The sequence below is a fragment of the Arvicola amphibius genome, chromosome 1 (genome assembly GCF_903992535.2).
Source record: "Arvicola amphibius chromosome 1, mArvAmp1.2, whole genome shotgun sequence".
NCBI classification, from domain to species: Eukaryota; Metazoa; Chordata; class Mammalia; order Rodentia; family Cricetidae; genus Arvicola; species Arvicola amphibius.
In genome coordinates, this window is record NC_052047.1 from 94,432,456 (window position 1) to 94,454,629 (window position 22,174).

At 52.1% G+C, this 22,174-nt stretch overlaps 1 protein-coding gene across 1 annotated transcript in view; it reads right to left on the reverse strand.

Annotated features, from left to right (window-relative positions):
* Rfx2 (regulatory factor X2) overlaps window positions 1-17,783 on the reverse strand; it is a 61,231-nt gene extending 43,448 nt beyond the window's left edge. The window contains exon 1 of the mRNA XM_038332376.1: window positions 17,606-17,783. The gene's annotated coding sequence lies outside the window, so the exon portion shown is untranslated. The remainder of the gene's footprint in view (window positions 1-17,605) is intronic.
* Between the last annotated feature and the right edge of the window lie 4,391 nt (window positions 17,784-22,174).

Consider the following 22,174-nt stretch of genomic DNA (forward strand, 5'->3'; position numbering starts at 1 on the left):
CTCAGGTCTGCTTTGTTCTGTTTTTGGTGACTCCATTTCTAGCTCTGTATTAAGTCAGCTCCCAAAGAGGAGCTCAGGATAATTTGGGGAAAATGGTATAAAATGTTCTAAGCCTCTGGAAAGTCAGAGAGAGACGTGGGAACTCTTTGAAATATAACTGGAAAATGCTGTTTGTTTCCGTGTTGAGACAGTGTCGCACATAGCACAGGTTGGCCTCAAACTCTCCATATAGCCTGGATGACCCTGAACCAACCCCCTGCCTCCCAAGTGCCCGGATGACAGGTGTGCACATGCACATTACACTTTCTCCACTAACCATGTTCAGTTCACATTTAAGACTTTACACAGCCAGGCGTGATGGCACATGACTCTAATCCAGCACCTGGGAGGCAGAGACAGGAGTCTGAGGCCAGCCTCGTCTACAGAGTGAGTTCCAGGATAGCCAGGGTTGTGAGGAGAGACCCTGTCTCTAACAGCAACAACAACACAGTGCTGGGGATGCAGCTTAGGGCTCAGCACTCGACTGGCATGCATGGCCCGGGGTTCGATTCCAGGCACCACACAAGAATGGCAGCATTATGGCCGATACATGATTATCTTCACACTCACTGGGGCTGAAGGCTTCTCACCTGGCTGTTGGCTGCCCATCTTCCTGCCACCTCCTAATGGCCTGTGTGGGTTTTGTCCAGACACAAGGGTTGCCATGGATAACAATTCAGCACTGTAGCATCTCCAACAGCACTGCCCAGGGAGCTGGCATTCAGCCCTGTTGCTGCAGTCACGCCAACTGCCCGTGTCAAGATCAGCAGTGAAGAGAGTGAGCATGGCAAGACAGTGGGTCACACAGACACCTGAGACTGTCGCTGAGGTCGACATGGGGATGCACACACAAGGGACACAGGAGCAGTCTGTCACCTTTCCCTGCCTCTACCCCGTGCCTTGCTCACAGGAGTCAGAACATCAGCACCTGCCACACACTCGTGTCACTGCAAAACCTTCTTATGTCCCCGCGTGTCCAGAGCCCTAAGACCACTCTGGGAACCTGGGGCTTGGCCACAGGTCGCACACTCACTCGACATATTTGCCATGTGCTGCTCCAAGGTTTAAGAAACCTGATAGGACTAGAGCAGACCATCCTGAACTTGTGGGTGATATTCCAGGGGAGGAGGCAGGTGACACCAAGGTCATGGAAAGTCAGATGACAAGCATGCTCTGTAAAAAAAAAAATGGCAGACAGAAGGAGATAGAAGAGGAGATGGAGGAGGAGATGGAGGAGGAGGAGGAGATGGAGGAGGAGGAGGTGGAGGAGAAGATGGAGGAGGAGGTGGAGGAGGAGATGGAGGAGGAGGTGGAGGAGGAGGAGGAGATGGAGGAGGAGGAGGAGAAGATGGAGGAGGAGGTGGAGGAGGAGGTGGAGGAGGAGGTGGAGGAGGAGGAGGAGATGGAGGAGGAGGAGGAGAAGATGGAGGAGGAGGTGGAGGAGGAGATGGAGGAGGAGGTGGAAGAGGAGATGGAGGAGGAGGTGGAGGAGGAGGAGGAGATGGAGGAGGAGAAGGAGGAGGAGGAGATAGAAGAGGAGGTGGAGGAGGAGGAGGAGATAGAAGAGGAGGTGGAGGAGGAGGAGGCGGAGGAGGAGGAGGTGGAGGAGGGGATGGAGAAGAGAACAGGGAGGGAGATGGAGGATAAGATAAAAGGACATACATGGATTCCCATGAAAGCCCCCCACCCCGCCATGGGTGTGGTGAGAAGTCACTGGAAGGTGTCTCAGGACACTGTGGCACACATTTAGAAGTATCAGCAACTGCCATGCGGAAAACACTGACTGGTCCAGAGCCCACAGGACGTTGGCAGTGCTACACTCTGGTTCCAGGAACTCCAAGGCCCCAGGCAGGAGGAGAAAGCAGGGGAGGCTGCCCTGACACCAGACATCAGAGAGATGGAGAGATGGAGAGACAAGTGACAGATAAGGCAGGACCAGGCACCCATGCAGCAGCAAGAGCCTAGAGTGGTTGTCAGCTGACACCCAAGGGTAGCTGCCCAAGGGGCAGACACTGAGTCTGGAACTTGGGTGCAAGCCAGGCTAGAGGCTGAACTTAAGGAAGAGGCCAGGTTTGCTTCTTGGGAGCCGTGGGGTCCCCAGAAGAATAAGGCAGAGGACCCAGAAGAGAGTGTTCCTCCCAGCCAATGGTGCAGCAGCTAGAAACTGACAAGAGGAAGTGGAAGATGGGAGGGAATAAGGAGAACTATGACCATGGGGAGCTGGACCCAGGGTCAAAGGATGCACAGCTCAAGATCACCTGATCTGCATTTTGGCCTGGTGACCTTGACCAGTGTAGCAAAACTTTGGCTTCTTTCCTGATTAGTGGAGAAAATAAAGCAAGCTTTGGGGATTGGAGTGCATGAAAGGCGGTGAGCACATGACCACAGCACAGAGGCTGCCTGTGGGCTCAGCACAGAGCAGGTGCCCAGTGAGCACATGCTGGGGACAGCTATGGAAACTGAACTCAGTCCTCAGTGCTGGAACCCAGCTAATCCATTGCACCCCACCCCAACACACACAGGACCTGTTCTGGAAGCCACGAGACAATTTCAAAAACATGCCATCCTGATAAAGGGTTGGCCCAGTGAATGTTTGTGTGGTTCATCATCCGCATGGACACCCTCAGTTCTCTCACCCAGCACCAGGCTCAAAGCAGCCAGTCAAGTGCAGAGCGCCGAGCTGTGGGCTATTGGGGTGCTCTTGTCCTTGGAGGGAACCCTTTTTCTGAAGGACAGCTTGCACTGTCCCATCTACGGCAGAGGAAGGAGAACACGCGGGGTAGAGAGGAGTTAGAGCCCATGGAGAGCAAGGATTTACTTCCTCTCTCCAAATGAATTTTGCCGGCCTCTTCACTGATCCCAGGTTGGACTCAGCCTTTACCAGAAGAGCCAGGATGGCTCCACCACTCAGGAACTGCCCTAAGCCAGGGGGAAGGAGTCAGCTGTAAGGGATGCACCCCAAGAAACACACTGGCCAGGAGATACGGGCCACACCCACCAGAGTACCTTTCCACACTGGGCCAATACTGGAGGATGGAAGGGCACCCAGTACGCTCCATCCCCATTTGGAAGATCACTCAGCTATGAACAGCAAGGCCCTGACATATACAGCTACATGCAGCCAACACTGAGGCCACCACACTCAGTGAGAGATCCAGACACATAAGGCCAACCTCAGAACAGGAAGTAGACCTGTACGGCTGGGGCTGGAGAGAGGAGGGCAGGAAGGTGCAGCTCACAGGGATGAAGTTTCCTTGGAGATCATGGAATATTCTGGTCAGTGGTGATGACTGCATAACTTTGTGAATATACAAAAGTGCAATGATCAATATATTTCTTTTTTTGTTTTATTTTGTTTTTTGAGACAGAATTTCTCTGTGTAGCTTGGGTGCCTGTCCTGAAACTTGCTCTGTAGACTAGGCTGGCCTCAAACTCACAGAGATCTGCTTGTCTCTGCCTCCCAAGTGTTGGGATTAAAGGCGTGAACCACCACTGCCCAGCGAGCAATATATTTCAAATGGGTGAATTTTGTGATCTAAATTATACCTCATAGGTCTTTTTTTGTATTATATTTTGTGTGTGCATGTGTGTGCTTCTATGTCTCTGCGCACATGTAAACTTTCAGGACCTGGTTCTCTGTTTCCACCACGCCAGGCCTGGGGCTGAACTGGTAGCCAGTGTTGGTGACAAACACCCTTACCCACTGAGACACTTCTTGGCTGCAACAAATCTGCTTTGAAAAATATATATATGGGACCCAGGAGTGGTGGTGCACACCTTTAATTCCAGCACTTGGGATGCAGAGGCAGGAGAATATCTCTTAGTTCCAGCTCAGCCTAGTCTACAGAGCGAGTTCCAGGACAGCCAGGGCTACAAGAGAAACCCTATCTCAAACAAACAAACAAACAAACCAACAAACAAAAACGAAAAACAACAACAAAAAAGTTTTTGAGCATGCTAGCTGGGACTCTACCCCTGATCATGCCCCCAGGCTTCTTTTTATCATGACATAGCATCTAACCAAAGGGCCCAGGCTGGTCTTCCATATATATTAATTAATTAATTTATGTATTTTTCTTTCTTTTTTTTGGTTTTTCGAGACAGGGTTTCTCTGCAGCTTTAGAGCCTGTCCTGGTGCTAGCTCTTGTAGACCAGGCTGGTCTCGAACTCACAGAGATCTGCCTGCCTCTGCCTCCCGAGTGCTGGGATTAAACGCATGCGCCACCACTGCCCGGCTTTAATTTATTTATTTTGAGACAGGGTTTCTCTGTAGTTTTGGAGCCTGTCCCGGAACTAGCTCTTGTAGACCAGGCTGGCCTCAAACTCACAGAGATCTGCTTGCTTCTGCCTCCCAAGTGCTGGGATTTAAGGCGTGTGCCACCACCATCCGGCCCAGGCTGGTCTTCGAATTCTCCAGTGTAACAGAGAATCCTGCTGGGCTAGCGCTGGAGGGTTAACAAGCTTCTTCCTCTAGCCAGTAGCCACAATCCCTGCTGGGCCATACCTGGCCTAGCTTTGGAGTTAACACCCAGCCCCTAATCCATCTTTTGTGTTACAGATACCTCTGTGAATCTTGTCTGGGAGTTTCCCCTGGAAACAAACCCAATGCAAAACTTGACTTAGAGGAAACCTGGAAAACCATGGTACCTCATGAATCAGGTATTTGCACTTGGCATTGTATTTTTGGAAGCTTCATTCAGTCTGTTTTGAGATATGGAAATCAACTAGCTAAAGTGTAAACACAGGAAAAAACAAAAATGCTGAAGGGCTAGGAAAGCCTTCAGTCCACAGAGGTAGAGCCACTGTGGCAAAGAGGCTAAGTTCATGCTCAAGTGTCTCTGAGTCTTCGTTTCACGGACCTAGGTGAGGCCACACACCTGCACCACCAGGCCCAGCACAAAGGCTTTCTCCCCTCATGGTGCGCCAAGGCCTGTCTCACAGCATCCCACAGGGCTGCTGGCTAAGGCTGCGTTTGCCGAATGAAGGGTGAAGTAACTAATCATGAACTTAGATGGAAGCAACGGTGGCTATGTGTTTTAATGTGGGTAATTATGCTCACGGTAGAATCATCACAGCACAAAACATTAGCAAGCTTATTAATTCAGTGTTAATTACCTGATTGTATTTCAAATGTCTTTCGAAAATTAAAAAATTTGTGTGCACAGTACTTTTTATGTAAAGAGGAGGTAGTTCAGATGATTGATGCATGCCTGTAACCTTGGCATCTGAAAGCAGAGAAAGGCTGGAGGATCATAGTAAGACCCTGACACAGAACAAAACAGGAAAAGGACCAGCGAGCTGGCTCAATGGATAAAGGGCTTGCTGCCAAACCTGAGGGGTCAGAGTTCAATCCCTGGGACTTCCCATGGTAGGAGAGAGAATGAATTGAAGCAAGTTGTCCTTTGACCACTGCACACATGTGGACACACAAATGCAGAAATAAAAAAATTTAAAGGTTAACTTTATTTTATATGGATTTTTATTTCCATATGTTGACTAAGTGTTGAGGATCACTAACCCCCAGAGCAGGGTGGCTGTTTTCCTCAGAGAAGGTATGCATGCATCACCAAGAGACTATCCGGCATGAGAAGTCAGAGTCAAAATCCTTCTGACCTTTGCAGCAATGAACCTGGGGACCAAACAAGTGCAGAGGCCTTGGGGGAGGTCTCCTGCAGGAGGGGAGGGGGGGAAGGAGAAGAGGGGGGCAGCTGACCTGTTTTAGAAAGGCTGCTTGGGCTGCCAAACACTTGCTTAGGCAAGGCCCATAAATAGCCTAGCCCAAGGGGTGAATGGGGAGGAGAGTCGAGGGGGAGGGGGTACTGCACAATGCAGATCCCAAAACAAGCCAAGCCAAGATTTCCAGCCTTCTGGGTCAAGCTGCAGTGAACCTTACCACTGGAGTGGCAGTGGCGGGGGATCAAAACTGGTAGTTTCTGGAGGATTCTACAAGTTTCTGGAAGATTCTAAAAGTTTCTAGGTTATTTATGGGCAAGACAGAAGAAAATTTTTGAGATTAGTGTCTTAGAATGAACGTATTTTCAAAATATTATCAATTGACTTTTAAAATGAGAGGGAGGGGACAGCTGACACTAGGGCTGTGTTTCTGTCACCTGGGGCAGTGGCTCATCTGTGCAGAGCCCTTCACTGTGGCAGGGTCCGCAGGCTGCAGGTGACCGCACTCATAGGAGCAGCCTGCTTTGGCGCTGGATGTGCAGAGGGACATGTCACCCACCCCAGTGACAACTGGAGGGACAGGAAGCCTGGCTGCTCCTCCAGCTCTGTTGTACTCAAAGAGCGACAAGCATGGGCCTGTGGCATGGAACCAGCCTGGCAGGGGAATGTAGCCAGGCACGTGGGGACCATGAGTGGGTGGGGTGGACCTGACACGGTGAGGTGTGGCGGGGGGGGGGTGTGGGGCTCAAGGGCTCTAGAACCTTCCCTTGTGCCTTCAGGATGCAAGCTAGCATCCGAGTATTTCTGCTGCTGGGGATGGCACAATTTTTCATCAGCCAGTCACAGGACCTTTTACCTGACATTCTAAAACAGGTAGAAAGCTGTGAGTCCACCGGGCAGGGAGGCCATGAATGGGAAAGAACATACATGTGGTGGGCATGGAGGCAAGACAGCAGTGGAGTTTCCTCATTCGCAGGGCAGTAGGAGGAGGCGGTCCAAGGCAAGAAGGCCAGGAATCAGTTGCTTCCTTCTGGACACAGGCAGTACCACATGTGCCTCCGATCTGGAGCTAGTGGCCACCCCAGGGCACATCCACACAGTAGAAACACAGGCAGCAAGGCTGAAGCACAATCAGCAGAAAAGCCAGGACAGAGGGCAGGAATGCAGCTGCCAGGCTGCCAGAGGTGCATTCTTTCCATGCAAAATAACAAGGCAGTATCAGTTCAGCCTTGGATGCCTGCTACAGCTCTGACCCCAAGGGCATCGACTTAGGAAGACTCAGATACCAAAGGCCAGAGGGTGTGGGAGTCTGCGACAAATGTCCAGGGAAACCCAGAGACAGGAAGTGGATTCCCGGGGTGATGGATGGAGAGGGCTGTTCAGGAGATGGGGTTTGAGAGTGATGGAATGTTCTGGAATTAAATGGTAGTAATGGTTACACAAAGTTGTTGTGACTATATCAAAAGCCACTGAGCTGGGCCTAGAGCAGGAATGTTAGGCCGAGGGCCCTTAGTAGGTAGAGTCTAGCACACATGAACTCTTGGGTTCATCCCTAGCACCACTCAACAACGGGGCCCAGGCCAGTCACCCAGCACTTGGGAGGCAGAGGCAGAGTTCAAGGTCAGCCTCAGTTACAGAGGGGCTTTGAATACATGGAATACATGGAACCCCAGGAGGAAGGGAGGAAGGGAAGGAGAGGGGGAAAGGTGTAAGCTTCCCTGGGAGGTGGCTCAGGAGTTAAGGGAGATCATGAATGCTGATCCAAGATTCTGACCCACCATCACCATGGACACAGTCACTCACCATCTGATCCACCATCACCATGGACACAGTCACTCACCATCTGATCCACTGTCACCATGGACACAGTCACCCACCGTCTGACCCACCATCACCATGGACACGGTCACCCACCGCTGACCCACCGTCACCATGGACATGGTCACCCACCGTCTGACCCACTGTCACCATGGACACAGTCACCCACCGCTGACCCACCGTCACCATGGACATGGTCACCCACCGTCTGACCCACTGTCACCATGGACACAGTCACCCACCGTCTGACCCACTGTCACCATGGACACAGTAACCCATATCTGACCCACCGTCACCATAGACACGGTCACCCACAGTCTGACCCACTGTCATGGACAGTCACCCACTGTCTGACCCACCATCACCATGGACACAGTCACCCACCATCTGACCCACCGTCACCATGGACACAGTCACCCACATCCAACCCACCGTCACCATGGATACAGTCACCCACATCTGACCCACTGTCACCATGGACACAGTCACCATGGAGCCACGGCTGCTGTACAAATCTGGCCACCAGCTGTTTGTTTCTGCATCATCTGCCAGCTACTTTAGGGTTTCACATTTCTTTCAAGTGGTTGGAAGGCATCAAAAATCAAAACGTTTTGTGACAAATTCAAATAAAAGGAAACTCATAGTTCAGCATCCACAAATAAAGTTTTATTGGCACATGGCCCTGGCTGTGCCTACACACACTGCTTTTAGCTACAACTGAGAAACACCAGTGGCAGTGGTATGGCCCATGGGCAGTGGACACCAGCAGGAGGATGGACAGGAATTTAAAGCCAGCCTGGGCAACCTAGTGAGACACTGCCCCATGAGAAGACAATTTCCTCCATCCTGGTGAGCAGCTCAAGGGGCAGAGGGTCACAAAGTCAGCCTCAGATACCCAGCTGCAGCACCTCCTCCAAGACCCAGGAACATCGCTAACAGCCATGGAGGACCTTAAGAAGCCAGACCAACAAGACGCCAAGAGCCACAAGGCCAAGGCCAGCTGCAGGAATCTGTCTCCTGCACCACTGGAGAACAATCAGCAGTATTTTGCTATCGAACTTGCTGGGGTTTCTTGTTTGTTTATTTTGCTGTGTTTAGACAGAACTCAGGCCTCACTTGTTAGGTGGCCACCTTGCTGAGCCATGCCCCCAACCCCTCACTGGGGGATTCTAGGGGTGTTGTTCAACTTCAGAACTAAACCCATCTCTATCTTTTTCGGTTTTTCGAGACAGGGTTTTTCTGTGTAGCATTAGCTGTCCTGGAACTCACTCTGTAGACCAGGGTGGCCTTGAACTCACTGAGATCTGCCAGCCTCTGCCTCCTGAGTGCTGGGATTAAAGGCGTGTGCCACCACTGCCTGGCTTCAGCCCGTCTCTTTTTCTACTTTGAGTATCACAGGCTGTGGCCCATGGGGAGAGAACTTGCTAGCGTGTGTGTGACCCTGGCTTCCATCCCCAGCACCGCATTACATACATCTGGCTCTTGGGAGGTGGAAGCAAAGAGTTCAGGGTCATCCTCAGCAACTCAGAGCTGGAGGTCAGCCTTGGGCTGCGTGCTATCTTTGATCTGGAGTGCGCATTCGCTAGGCAGCAGATGCTGTGGTTTGAGGTCTATAAAACAGCAGCAAACCAGACACTCAAGCAACTTTACAGCAATATGAACACTCGGTAGAGATTTTTCTTTCATAATGGACATCTAGATCAACAGGGAGTCACGGGGGCGGAGGGGGGGACCTCTGTGTGTCTAACATCCCAAGACCCACACTGCAGGGCAAAGGAGAGCTGAGTTGCTGAGGGAAAGTGCAGATATGGGGTACATAGCCAGGGGCAAGATCTGATAGAATAGCCCAAGAACTCCGATTTACAAAATCAAATAGAACTTTAAAGAGCTCTCTCCAATCCAGCAGCTACTTCCTCCCAGGACACGGCTTGCATCAGGACCAACTTCGAGATGACCCTGCAGCTCCTACCAACCTGCCAGAGGGCTCAGGGGGAAAGACGCTTGATGCTAAGCCTGCCGACCTGAGTTCAGGCCTTGAGACCCACATGATGGAAGGACAGATCCAATTCCTAAAAGCTGTCTCTGACTTCTACACACAGACACCAAAATAACTTTCAAAATGTAATAAAGTATTAAAATGTCAACAAATAAATGGAAAAGATGTAATAAAGAAATAAAATTGCAATCCTTGGGAGTTTCTTCCCAACTTCTTTTGACTCTAAGTCAAAAGAAAATCTCCTCTGGTTTCGGGATGGATGTATGTCGGATGCATGGACAGACAGAAAACATAACTGCTCTGTCTTCCCAAGGTCTGCATTTGTCCCACGTTCAGTTTCAACCAAAGTGAAATCTCCGGAAACTCCCAACCAAGACCAAGCGTGGAATCTGGGCACTGCCACTGGCCAAGCATAGCCAAGCACTTAATAGCCTCCACTGTGCGCTCTAGGGCTTCATGCGTGCTTTGAGACTCGGGAACTTTCTGGAAAAAGAACTTTTAACTCTGGCCACCTGCGCCCCGGAGGTTCCACGGTGTGGGCATGCGCACATATGAGGGCTCAGCAATAAAGGTGCCTGCCGCCAAGCCTCACACCCAGGGTTCCATCCCCGGTCCCCAGAGTGGAAGGTGCCCTGACCCGCAGGTCTGCTGGCCTCTGGTACTCACATACGAGCACCTGAGGCAGAAGGGCGGTCCAGATAGGAAATTGCTGGGGGCGCCATGTTTGGCCTATGCGAGGCTAGGAGCATGGTTGGCAGTCCCTGGCTGGGAAGACTAGGTTTCTGCAGGTCTTTAAGGGCTCCCACAGCGCGCACTCCTGTAGCACAGGCCCGGCTCTCACAGGGGTTGCTAACATGCGACCCCCTCCCAAAGCACCTTTTGCCCTTAGCTTGTCACATGGTGCAACACGGGTAGTCACACAATTTAAGGACCTCAAATGGTGGCTGGTTGGGCACACAAATATTTGCTGAACGGACACTGGCTTCAGAACACTGGACAGAAAAGAAAGGCCCGAAGGAGTCTTCTAGAAAAGAGAGGGGGAGGAATGTGTTCAAATCAGAACTTTACCGTCCTGGGAACCCGAAGCTCCTGTGCATTTCTGATCTGCTGGTGGTGTCCCAAGGCGAGAGACAGGAAAGAGAGGCAGGTACACGTAGAAAGTAGCACACATTTCTAGAAACTTCTTTCAAGAACCTAGCCTACAGACCACCTCTTAGACTGAATGTATTCTGGACAACATGGTGTTTCTCAGAGGTAAATGGTTTGCAGGGAACAAGATGGCAGGACTAGGAGGAGCCTGACACCTGCGACTTCCACAAGTGAGCCAGGACTGAGGCCAGCGAGCCACCTTGTCTTTCTGGGACACAGCCCCTTCCCCTCTGGAGATTTCTCTGCTTTGATCTTTCTGGTCTTCTTGGTGTTCAGTCCGGGAAGAGATTTCCTCCTTCCTCTGCCATTTACTCTACTCAGCTTGTTCTGTTCACAGACCTCGGTTCAACGTGACTCAGTGTCCGTTACGTGACTCGGTGTCCAGGTGGAAACAGCGGTGGATGGACAGGTGGACTGATGGGCAGATGATTGATGGATGGATGGGTGGGTGTGGGAAATGATGAGCGGAGGGTGGGTGGATGGACGAAGACACAGGCTTAATGTGGCCCATCCACACTCAACCATGAGAATGAAGAAAAGTCTTACATTTGATCCAGCCGATTTCCCAGGGTTCTCTAAGGAACAGAGCTGACAGAATGAACACGCACATAAATGGGATTGATTAGAGTTGCTCACAGGCTGTGGTCCAAGTCGTCCAACCATGCTGTCTCCTGATGTGGCCGCAGCGGTTCTTTGGTCCCCAAGACCGGACATCTGGTTCCGGAGGCCAGGGAGATCCCAGAGCTGCCAGGTTTCAGTCCATGGGATCCTGAAGAAGTGGGTTCCAACACCATCAGAGGAACCATCAAGATAAATAAATTTGCCAACGAGTCTGAGGGTGAGCAACAGAAAGCAGAGCCATTCTGCCCCACATCCCTTCACAAGGGGTGCTACCTGAAGATCTGGCCCAGATTCAGGGTGGGTCTGAGCTCCTAGGTGTGTCCAGCTGCTCAGGTGCTCAGCTGCTCAGGTTCTCAGGTGCTTCAGAGGCAGTCGAGTTAACAAGATGAGCCATCCGGCCAGCAAAGAGGAACCTTGAGGACACAATGCTCATTTAAAATGAGCCAGACACAGGAGCCTGCCTCCAGGAGGTCCCAACATCCCAAGATCCACAGAGACAGGAGCTGAGACTGTGGTGCCAGGGGCTGAAAGCTGGTGCTGAGCTTCCGAGCTTCGTCAGGGCAGAAGGGGGCTCTGGAGATGAAGGTGGTCACAGCGATGACACAGGCCTGCTGTGTGTTGGGTGGACATCACTGATTCCTCCGTCCTTGTTTCTCTCTCATTGGCCACCCATTCTGGAACCTCGTTCACATCAGCATACACCCCTGAAGCATTACCTCTGGCTTGGATACCCCTCATCCTATGGATGCTTCCTCCCTCAGCTTCCTATATCACTGCTGCCCCTCAGTGTCCTGAGCACACAGCTGGCTGCATGGCCCCTGCTGGCTCCCAACCCACCCCTGCACATTTGAGGTCATTGAATTGATAGGCTTTGCCTGGCCCTGAATCCAAACACCCAGGAGGTCACTTTCGTCAGGGTCTGGGACACCGTGGTGAGCACCCAGAGCCTGGAGAGCCCTTGGGGACTGACTCCTAGGTCCTTGTCACCTCTCCCACTGCGGCTGCTGTCTCCAGTATGGATAGCAGAAGCTCTGACCCCAGAGGCCTCCAGCCCAGCAAGATACAAAGACAGCGAAGGGCCAGGCAGATGTAACTCGGGCCAAATGGTCACATTCTTCTGTGTTACAGATGCTCATGTCTGTCACTGTCACTTACATGAAGGATTCTGGGGTCCAGGGCTCAGTGGTGAGTACTTATCACATAAGGAGCCCTAAACAGGGTGTGGTGGCACTTGCCTGTCATCCCAGCACTCAGGAAGTGATGAGAGAATGATTGGAGTTTAAGGTCATCCTTAGCTACACAGCAAGTCTGAGGCTACCCTGCCACACACACAATTTAAAAATAACCAACAGGCTTTTACCCAAGAGTCATTGTTAACAACCCCTGCTTAGGCAGTTTGGGAAGTTTCCTGAAAACATGGCTATGTCCTTTCTCTCCATCAGCCACCGGCAACCACTGTGAGGTTTGCTGAAGCCTTTACTCCCTTCCCACTTGTCCTGGTCCTCTAGGAGAATGGTGGCTGGCATCACCCACACCTCACACATGCCAGCCCATCTCCATGGCTCCACCCCACCTCACCTTCCTCCAATCAGCAGGTGGTACCCAGCCCCCCAGTGGACCCAACACAGCACTACCCCAGGGCTTTTGCACTTCCTGATCTTCATGACCTAATGTGTAATATCTTGGGGGTGGTCTCATGTAGCCCAGGCTGGCCTTCATTATTTAATCAAAGTTGATCTTGAACCCCTGATTCTTCTGCCTCTCCAGTGCTGGTTAACAGACATGCTCCGCACACCTGGTCTCCGGAGCCCTGGGCTTTGTGTATGGCAGGTAAATGATCCACCTACTGAGCCCCACCGGTCACTTATCTTTACATTTATTACTTTATGTGTATGGGCGTTTTGCCTGCCTGCATCTGTGCAGCACGAGCATGCCTGGTGCCCAGGGAGGGCAGACGAGGGCATCAGATCGCCGGGACTGTAAAGGGTTGTGTGTGGAAGCAGGGACCAAACCCAGGGCCTCCACAAGAACAGCGTGTACGTGAGTGCTCTTAACCCCGAGCTGCCCTCCACTCTACCTGTTCTAACAGCTGTATACTACTCCTTGAGTTAATCAGGGCGTCCTTGGGGTGCGCACAGCAGCAGCAGCAGCAGGCCCTGACTCTATAAGGAATTAGGGGCCAGTCAGCCATCTTGGCAGGAAATCACAGGATTCGCTAGGGCCCAAAAGAAGAAGCCAGAGTTGCCAGGGTGCTGGGCAGGGTGGCAGAACCTGCCAGGCCTACACCTCATATGACAGGAATGTGGCTGTAAGAAAGAGCTGAGGTGCACAAGGCTTGGTGCCTGGTCCTGGGGGCTGAGTTCAAGTCCTGGCATGAGCCAGCCAGCCTGCCTCGCTGTGGCTCCCTTCCAGACATCACAGTATTGGCACTGAAAGCTGGTAAACTCAGAAGTCAAAGCCGCCCTGCCGAGTGGGCTGGCCACCCAGCAAACTTATGGTCACCATGATGCCCGAGGCCAGGGATGAGGTGGGGGGAGGACACGCAACACTGGTGGTGAGGTTTAAATTCCAGTGGCTTTTTTTGTAGCTGGGGCCATGGCTCAGGGGTGAGCACCTGACCGGCTCATTTGCGGTCCCGACTCAGTCCTCAGCCCTGCAGATAAACTGTGTACACACAGTACATAAGGCGCTCGGCAGAACCCTGGAGGAGACGGAGCAACACGAAACACTGTCATTTTCCAGTATGGAGACAAATGGCACTGGAGGGATGGCGTGTCATGGGAGCAGCTGGTGGTCCCTAGGTCAGCTGGAGGGCTTCACAACCTGAGTGCCCAGCTGCTGCTCACTAGTAGAACAGTTAGGAAGGGGAGGAATGGACTTGGGGGACCGTGGGGAACTGGACTTGGCCACCTCAGGTATCAGGAACAATCTACAAAGGAGCAGTCACCCACCCATCCACACATTAATGCTGGACGTAGGTGGGCTGGGTAGTCCCACACAGCACTGAAATCCCGGTAAAGGGTTGGAGTGGTGGTGTATGCCTTAATCTGAGCACTTGGGACACAGAGAGGCAAGCAGATTTCAGTGAATTCAAAGCCAGTCTAGTCTACACAGCAAGTTCTAGGACAGCCTGATCTAAAAGTGAGACACTGTCTCAAAAATACAGTAAAAATAAAAAGAACAGCTGGGATGCCTGGGCAGCTAGAATACTTGCGTAGCATATGCAAAGCCCAGCACCCCAATAAATAAGTGGGCAAAAAAAGAAAACAAAGCATATAACATGTGATTCCTTCTAGCTAAGGATTTAACAAGCTAAGCAATCATTAGTTTATAGATGAACTAATGAATATAGGAATATATTAGCATGTGCTAATAAGCATATATGAATATTCGTCTCACCACTGGGACTGGGAGAGGCTTGCTGCCAAGCCTGATAACCCTTGTTTGATCCCCATGTGAAGGACAGGGAAAACTCCCGTAAGTGGTCCTCAGACCTCCGCCATGTGCACACGACATGTGCTGCACACTCACTGAAATAATAAAGATTAAAAATACCACTACTAGCTGGGCAGTGGCAGCACACGCCCTTAACCCCAGCACTCGGGAGGCAGAGGCAGGTGGATCTGAGTTCGAGGTCAGCCTGGTCTACAAGAGCTAGCTCCAGGACAGGCTCCAAAGCTACAGAGAACCCAGAGAGAGAGAGAGAGAGAGAGAGAGAGAGAGAGAGAGAGAGAGAGAGAGAGAAGCCAGCGACTATTGCAGTTTAAGGCACCAGGGAGCCTTCATGCAGCAAGGGAAAAAGCTGCATTTTAAAAGCTGAGAGTGGTGGCATCGTCTGTAGCCCTATCCTATCGTGGCCCTAGGGCTCAGCTATCCACACAGAGACCAACCTGACAGGCAGTAGAACACTGTAGCATTGTTAAACCATCAAAGTACCCAAAATCCTCTCTGGCTCCTGCCCCTCAGTATGTAATCCCCTGGATATGGCTGCCTGGTGGTAGGAGCCTTAGATTCCTTTCCCTGAGGCTGAGCTCTCGCTTCTCCAGTGGAAGTGGAGAACACCCGGGTGTGGCACACCCAGGTGGATTTTCCAGTCCATTCTAGTCCTTGAACCCAAGCCGGAGGAAGGGCAGGTCAGCCGCCAGACTCACAGAACCCTCCCAGTAAACAAGCACCCTCCACAGGCTGGCCAAAGAGGTTAAAAAGACCTGTGTCATTATTTTATTATTAATACCATGACTGCTCTTGACTTCACTTTCAATTAAATCTCATTCCACAGCCGGGAGGTGGCTCCGCAGGTAAGGGCTCTTGCAGCCAGGCCTGCTCAACCGAGGTCCCGGAACCCATGTACCCATGTGTGTGTGAGCGCACGCGTGTAGTCACACTCAATAAATAAATGCATGTAAAAAGTCAAACAAAAGTGAATCACGTAACAATAATCATCTGATCCCTGCGGACATTTAGGCAGTTACCGCAGCTGCTGCAGAGGGAGCCACTGTCGTCTCCCGTTTGAACCTGTCTCCCTTTCCATCCTTCTGATAGCCAGATGTCCTAGGCTATCAGTATCAACTGGACAGACAAGGGTGGGGTCCTTCTTGTGTGGCGAGATTACTTTTGTTACCAAGGTTACTGGATGCAGCCTTCCTATCTGGCAGGGCCAGATGGGTGTGGCAGCCTCTAAGTGGGCAAAAATATTCTCAATATTTCTCCTAAATAATTTTCTACTTCAGTTTCTTACTTTTCTATTTTCTATATTATACTTATCCTTATACTATAGATCTCTTACTTTACCTATACTACAGATTCCCCCCTTTTTAAAACTCATTCAGAGGGATCTGTTTCCATGCTCTTCAAGGAAAAAAAGGCAAAAAGTAGAGGAGGGAGGAACTGGGAGGAGGGGTCATCAGGAGTGGGCGGGAGTGAGAGGTGAGTGGTGAAGGATATGATCAAAACACACACATAAGGGGAAAGGTCAGAGGCCATACTGTGCATAAGTAATACAAGCTCATAAAATTAGTTAACACCCAATCATCGTAGGATTTTTCTCGGCGGAACAGGATTCCCGTGTAAAGCTGAGAGCAAAGCAAGGGAATGACTGGGGACTATAGTGTCCCCTAGACGGGCTAAAGTAGGGATGAAGTCTCCGGAGTTGAGCGGCCAGCTGCTTTAACAGTGCTCCCTCCCCCGTCCCCCGCGGGCGTCACCCCCTGGGGTCTGTTCTGGGGCGGCTGAGCTGGGGAGGGGGGAACGGAGACAACCGCTGTTCTAGCGAATCCCGATTGCCGACACGGCCCATGAGGAGGGGCGAGGAGAAACACGGGTGTTTTGGGGTGAGCGTGCGTGTGCACGGGTGGGGTCCACACGCACCGGCGCGCACGCACTCGCTACTCTCCCGGCCGGCCTCCCGGCTTTCTGCAAACGGTTCACACAATGTTTTCCTTCGGGAAAGTTTTCTGGATTGCGGATCCCCGCGACGAAGAGGAAGCTGCGAATGCGCGTGAGCTTCCCGTGGCAGCGTGGGAAAGGACCGAGGGTCCTGAGATACCCCCAAACGCGTACTGTGGGGTTCCACGCGGCGGGGGAGGGGATCCGAGGATCTGGGGCGCCAAGGAGTTTGGGGTGGACAATAGAGTGCGAAGGGCGGGGAGGAATCCTTTCCAGAAGAAACACACTGATTATTTTGGTCAAAGCAAAGCCCAAGAAAGGGGTGCCGGGGGCGGTGCCCCCCAATCCAGTGTGCCTGAGTCAAAGAGGAAACCGGACGCTCCGAATTTCGGGGACAAACAGAAGGATCAAGTTCAGGGATGACAGCCGAGGTCCCAGTGTACCCCGATTTCAGAAGTGTAAAGGGGAGACGATGCCCCTGATTTTCAGAGTTGGGTGATAATGGCTGGCTCTGTGGGAGCCCCCAACCCAGATTTCGGGGATATGACAGTGAGAAGCAGACTTGTGGAGTCTCCAATCCAGGCTATGGGGGTAGTGAGAGTGAGGAGCTACTTTGGGGGGGGGTGCCTCGCGCTCCCGGAGTTTCGGGGTAAAAATAAGAGACAAGGAGGTCTTCTGGAGTCCTCACCCCTCAAAACTAGATTTAGAGCGTCAAACGCAAGAGATCGCTACACTTCACAAACTTTGAAGAGTGTGAGCGGTGTTCTCCCCAGTCCAGGGATCCCCAAATCATTGGTAAGGATCAGAAGAGGGCGACGTTGGCGTCTGCAAAGTTGGGGCGCTGGGTCCCGCTGCGCCCGCCCCCGCGACTCCCCCAGCGGGGTCCCCGCCAGCCGCTGCCCCCGCCCGGGCCGCGTCGCTCACCTGGAGTTCGGCGGGGAGTTCTGGTAGCGGCTCCCGCGGCGGCGGCCGCTGCGTGTCGCTCCGCGTTGGCAAGTAACAGTCTCCACGGCTACAGTCTCTATGGCGGCGGCGGTGGCGGCGCCGGCCGCTCCTCCTCCGGCTCCCGCCGCCCGCCCGCCGGCACCTAGCGCCCGCCCGCTTCGGCCTCGCGCCGTACTAGCGGGGCGGGGCGTTGCGCCCGGCAACGGTTACCAAGCTGAGCGCCCCGCCCCCTCCAACGGCCCGCCCATGCCCGCCTCCAACGGCCTCGGAGAGGGCGGGCGCTCTTACCATTGGCTGCCCGTGGTGCCCGTCAGTGATGAAGAGGTAGGCCCTCGAGTAAAAGCCTGGCCAATCGTTGTGGGGAGGGCGGGGCCTGGGGGGAGGTGCGCGCCTCCGGGTTGTCTCCGAGGAGGCGCGCGAGGGCCGGCGGGCTGAGAGCGTCGGTGGAGCGCGCGTTTTCCAAGTTGCGGTGACTCGGTCAGACGCGAAGGCGTTGACCATCTAAGGAGCAGCGGACTCCGGCTTTCCTCCCTTCTTCCACGACTCACAGACTGAAAACCTTTTTCTTTTTGGATAGATTTTTGTCGGTGAGTGTGCGTGCAATGCCCACGGGGACCCGCAGAGGGCGTTGGCGCTAGAGGCCGGAGTGACGGGCGGCTGTGAGTTGGCACCGGAACGCGGGTCCTGGGCAAGAGCAGAAATTAGAAATTGCTGGTCACCTGGAGCCTCCTCTCCATCCTCCTCGGTTTTTTGGAGACGAGTGTTCTGTACCCAAACTCACTAAGTGGCGGAATCTGGCCTCCAACTCCTAATCCTCCTGCCTCTCTACCTCCCTAGTGCTGGGATGAGGGGGTGTGTGCTAAGCTGAATCCCCATTCTCTCTCTCTCTCTCACACACACACTATTTGTATGTATGTATGTTTGTATGTATGTATGTATGTTAAGAACAGGTCAAAACGTGGGACCATCACAGCTTTTATTTTGATGACACCGACAACTTGGGGACACAAACTGTGAGCAGGGGAAGGTTGAGGCCCCTTCGACTTTGATTTCACTCTTCATTCATTCACTGAATAGGCAATTGCACCAGTGAACACTGGCTCACTTGTGCTTTTGTGCCCAAAGCAACTAAGCTTTTCTCTGAGGTAGGGTCTTGCTAAGTAGCCCGAGCTAGACTAGTACCCCCATCCTTCCCGCCTTAGCCGCGACTGCTGGGGTGACAGACAAGCGTTTTCACACAAGCGAGCCTGAGAGACCACGGACTCTGTTCCCGGGACTGAAGCTTCCCAAATAAATCTGTAGAATTGGAAGCCTAGGGCCATGGTGCCAGGTTGTTGGTTGCCCACCCTACTGAGAGACCTGGTCCACACAAACTCACCTGTAACTGCTCTTGTAGGCAAATGGCTGCACAGGAGAGAATGACAATCTGTGTTTCGACCAAGCATAGCCCCTCACTAGTCAACTGCTTTCAGACTAAGGGTGCATCCCCGAGGGTCCGCGTTTGGAAGCCTGGTGTTTGGCAAGGGGACTCTGGGAAATGGTGCCTCAGAAACACAGAAAGACCCGAAACACTTGAGGGCAGGAAGGGAGGACAGAGGGGCCTCTCATCTCACCCTGAGATTGAAAGACCCCCAGTGTGGGGAGACTCTCACTCAAGTCTCGGGATAACACGCCCCCCCCCCCCCCCCCGTAACTCACGAGAGACCGTCCTTGCTGCAATCACACGAGGTTTAATGATGAGATAAGACGGGAACCAGTGCACTGGGGCCGAGACTCATAACCCACGCTGGGGAAGAGTTCGACCCCAAGTGACCGGGAGAAGGGGCTTTTAAGGGAAGAAACCATTGCCCAGTGATCCGAAAGGGGCAGGTACGGTGTAGAAAATCCCGAGAATACCAGTGATTATCACAAGGGGGCAACTCCCTGCCTCTCAAGACCATTCCCAAAGTCATAATCAGCTAGTTCCTTTCTTAAGATTATTCTCAAGATTACAATCTAACTTTATCTTCAGCTAGTTCATGAAATGCAGTCACTGAACCGGCTAATCCTAGATTCCTGATTTTTCTCTCCCTGCTTAGATTTTTGGCTATTTTCTTCCTGCTGGGGTGGGGGAAAAACCTGGATTTATCCAGGGCTTTCTTTTTTAATTTATTATGTATACAACATTCTGCCTCGATATATGCCCACGCGCCAGATCTCAGTACAGATGGTTGTGAGCCACCATGTGGTTGCTGGGAATTGAACTCAGGACCTCTGGAAGAGCAGCCAGTGCTCTTAACCTCTGAGCCATCTCTGCCAGTGCTCTTAACCTCTGAGCCATCTCTCCAGCCCAGGGGAGACCTGGTTTTATCCAGGTCTTTCAAGATGAGTCCTGAGCCCCTCGCTAGCTGACGGCAGTCAGTACATTTCTTACATCCTTTAGGATGTGACACACACACGTCACGACACTCATGTTAATGTCAACTTGAAGATGTCACTTTTTACCTTTTGCCTCATGTATTCTGAGGAGCAACTCAGGTCATTAGCTTGGCCTCTGAGCCCAATCTCCAGTCCCTCTGTCCACGTATACATATTTCATGTCAGGGCCTCGTTTCCCTTGTCAGCCTGGACAGTTTCTGAGAACCTCAAGGAGGACCTTTGTTGAATAAAGATTTCAGACCAGCCTGTGGCCGGGAGCCAGGTGTTTTCTTCATTGGTTGTATTCATGTGGATGCCCCAAGATCCCCATGTGAACTCAGGAGCTTTGCCCCTACCCAGATCCTGCAGACTTGGAGCCGTGGCCCACATCAGAGAAGTTGACCCCTGAATGCTCTTGGCTTTCTCTCTCTTACCCCTCGTGCTTGAAGTCTTCGGTGCGGGATCAAGACAGGGTTTCTCTGTGTAGCCCTGGAACTCACTCTGTAGACCAGGCTGGCCTCAAACAGAGATTGCCTGCCTCTACTTCCCCAGTGCTGGAATTAAAGGCATGCACCACCACATCTAGCTTTAAAGTCTTTTTTTTTTTTTTTTTGGTTTTTCGAGACAGGGTTTCCCTGTAGTTTCTAGAGCCTGATCCGCCTGCCTCTGCCTCCCGAGTGCTGGGATTAAAGGCGTGCGCCACCACCGCCCGGCTTTAAAGTCTTATTCTAAAGTGTAGGCTGGAGAGATGACAGCAGTTAAGAGCACTGACTCTTCCAGAGTACTCAGGTCCAATTCCCAGCAGGATGGCTCACAACCAAAAATACAGTTCCAGGGGATGGATACCCTCTTCTGCCTTCCGTGGACACCCAGGCATGAATTTGGTGCCCAGATACACATGCAAGAGAAACACACGTGCCCACTTTTTCAAAAATTTAAATTTAAATTTAAAAAAATCTTTTAGGGGCCAACGAGATGGCTCAGCAGGAAAAAGTGATTGTTGCGAAGCCTGAAGAACTGAGTTCAATCCCTGGGACTCGTGCCGGAGGGAGATGTCGAAGCCCGTGTGGCTCCAACATATGAAAGCTATCTTTCCCTAACTGGACTGGAACGGAGTCACGAGGGATAACCGGACGCAGCTTTCACAGTCGTCCTTGAAGGGCAAGATCTCCCGTTTATTCTCCAAACAGTTTATAAATCACATCAATGGGGGGGGGGGGGCGGGGATACATTCGGCTGTCTCCTAGGTAACCAGATGAATGGCTTTTTGTCACTTTCACATCCACCTGTTTGAGTGTGCTAGCTGTCCTGTAAGCCATGAATTAGCATCTCTATAAGACATCCTCCAAATGACAAAAGGAAGGAGCACCAAACATCCTGATCAGCTTCAGCCGACACCTCTCCTCAGGCGATCTACATTGATAACAACAGTGGAAGGAGCAGCACGTCCCGGCTATTGTTAGGCTGAGACAGCTTGTTTGCAAAGCTACGCGACCACCTCAGACTGAGCCTATTGCTCTTGGGCCATACCAAAATATGGGCCTACAGGGAGACCTACACACGTTGTTCTCCAACTTCCATCTGTACCCCAACACACAGAGAGTAAATCAATCAACAGATGTCCTTACAGTGTCTTCTAGTACCAGCCTACTGCCTCATCCTGGACCAGTGAGTCTTGGTGTGCTTGAGCCAACACCCCCAAATATTAAGCAAAATGCTCAGGCTGCTGTGGTGGCTGTGTGGAGCTGGGGTTCTCTCCCACTACTACTACCAGCCGACCTTTAAAAGTGGGGTTGTGGGCCAGCCCCGGGAGCATAGGACTTTACTTATAATCAGGAAGCAGAGGTCATCTTGGCCTACATAGGGAGACTACTCCCAAATCGAGAAAAAGAAAAAATGGAATTCAGGAGTTTGGAGATGACTTAGTGAGCGAACATGGAAGCCCCGCCCCCAGCGTTTATGGATTAAAGCCCAGAGAGGCAACACTGGCCTGTGACCCAGCACTGTGGGTGGGGGCAGTAGATCCTGGGGGCTCCCGGCATCCAGCCTAGCCAAAACAGTAGCTCCAGGGTAAGGAGAATGTCCTCTGGCTTATACATACACGTACACGCACACATACATGCACACGAGTGCACCACACGCAAGGGAACA